We start from the raw sequence: 2,500 nt of genomic DNA, 5'->3' as shown, positions 1-2,500 counted from the left end.
TAAACATTGGCAAGTCATGTTGCAGCTTTATAGAACCTTAGTTAGGCCGCACTTGGAATATAGTGTTCAATTCTGGTCGCCACACTACCAGAAGGATGTGGAGGCTTTGGAGAGGGTACAGAAAAGATTTACCAGGATGTTGCCTGGTATGGAGGGCATTAGCTATGAGGAGAGGTTGGAGAAACTCGGTTTGTTCTCACTGGAGCGACGGAGGTTGAGGGGAGACCTGATAGAAGTCTACAGGATTATGAGGGGGATGGACAGAGTGGATAGTCAGAAGCTTTTTCCCCCCAGGGTGGAAGAGTCAATTACTAGGAGGCACAGGTTTAAGGTGCGAGGGGCAAGGTTTAAAGGAGATGTACGAGGCAGATATTTTACACAGAGGGTGGTGGGTGCCTGGAACTCGCTGCCGGGGGAGGGAGTGGAAGCGGATACGATAGTGACTTTTAAGGGGCGTCTTAACAAATACATGAATAGGATGGGAATAGAGGGATATGGTCCCCGGAAGGGTAGGGGGTTTTAGTTCAGACGGGGGCAGCATAGTCGGTGCAGGCTTGGAGGGCCGAAGGGCCTGTTCCTTTGCTGTAATTTTCTTTGTTCTTTGTTCTATAAACATATCAATGACATTTCTTCCCGGAAAATGATGACCCTTCGGCCCATATTTGGGAGACTGTCAGTCGTTGGGGTAGATTTGTGACCATATTCGGGGGACTGTCAGTCGTTGGCTTAGATTTATGACCATATTCGGGGGACTGTCAGTTGTTGGTGTAGATTTGTGACCAAATTTGGGAGACTGTCAGTCGTTGGGGGTAGATTTGTGACCATATTCGGGGGACTGTCAGTCGTTGGGGTGGATTTGTGACCATATTCGGGGGACTGTCAGTTGTTGGGGGTAGATTTGTGACCATATTCGGGAGACTGTCAGTTGTTGGGGGTAGATTTGTGACCATATTCGGGAGACTGTCAGTCGTTGGGGTAGATTTGTGACTATATTCGGGAGACTGTCAGTTGTTGGGGGTAGATTTGTGACCATATTCGGGAGACTGTCAGTCGTTGGGGTAGATTTGTGACTATATTCGGGAGACTGTCAGTCGTTGGGGTGGATTTGTGACCATATTCGGGAGACTGTCAGTCGGGGTGGATTTGTGACTATATTCGGGAGACTGTCAGTTGTTGGGGGTAGATTTGTGACCATATTCGGGGGACTGTCAGTCGTTGGGGTGGATTTGTGACCATATTCGGGAGACTGTCAGTTGTTGGGGGTAGATTTGTGACCATATTCGGGAGACTGTCAGTTGTTGGGGGTAGATTTGTGACCATATTCGGGAGACTGTCAGTCGTTGGGGTAGATTTGTGACTATATTCGGGAGACTGTCAGTTGTTGGGGGTAGATTTGTGACCATATTCGGGAGACTGTCAGTCGTTGGGGTAGATTTGTGACTATATTCGGGAGACTGTCAGTCGTTGGGGTGGATTTGTGACCATATTCGGGAGACTGTCAGTCGGGGTGGATTTGTGACTATATTCGGGAGACTGTCAGTTGTTGGGGGTAGATTTGTGACCATATTCGGGGGACTGTCAGTCGTTGGGGTGGATTTGTGACCATATTCGGGAGACTGTCAGTCGTTGGGGTGGATTTGTGACCATATTCGGGGGACTGTCAGTTGTTGGGGGTAGATTTGTGACCATATTCGGGAGACTGTCAGTTGTTGGGGGTAGATTTGTGACTATATTCGGGGGACTGTCAGTCGTTGGGGGTAGATTTGTGACCATATTCGGGAGACTGTCAGTTGTTGGGGTGGATTTGTGACCATATTTGGGAGACTGTCAGTTGTTGGGGGTAGATTTGTGACTATATTCGGGAGACTGTCAGTCGTTGGGGTCGATTTGTGACCATATTCGGGAGACTGTCAGTCGTTGGGGTGGATTTGTGACCATATTCGGGAGACTGTCAGTCGTTGGGGTGGATTTGTGACCATATTCGGGAGACTGTCAGTCGTTGGGGTAGATTTGTGACCATATTCGGGAGACTGTCAGTCGTTGGGGTGGATTTCTAACCATATTCGGGAGACTGTCAGTCGTTGGGGTGGATTTGTGACCATATTCGGGAGACTGTCAGTTGTTGGGGTGGATTTGTGACCATATTCAGGAGACTGTCAGTTGTTGGCTTAGATTTGTGACCATATTCGGGAGAGTGTCAGTCGTTGGGGTAGATTTGTGACCATATTCGGGGGACTGTCAGTCGTTGGGGTTGGATTTGTGACCATATTCGGGGGACTGTCAGTTGTTGGGGTGGATTTGTGACCATATTCGGGAGACTGTCAGTCGTTGGGGGTAGATTTGTGACCATATTCGGGAGACTGTCAGTCGTTGGGGGTGGATTTGTGACCATATTCGGGAGACTGTCAGTCGTTGGGGTGGATTTGTGACCATATTCGGGGGACTGTCAGTCGTTACTCGGGCTCAAGATGGCGGATCCCTCACCGCCTTCTGAAGGGGG

This window comes from Mustelus asterias, unplaced genomic scaffold (assembly GCF_964213995.1).
Source record: "Mustelus asterias unplaced genomic scaffold, sMusAst1.hap1.1 HAP1_SCAFFOLD_1581, whole genome shotgun sequence".
Classification (NCBI taxonomy): Eukaryota; Metazoa; Chordata; class Chondrichthyes; order Carcharhiniformes; family Triakidae; genus Mustelus; species Mustelus asterias.
This window is presented reverse-complemented; position numbering follows the sequence as displayed.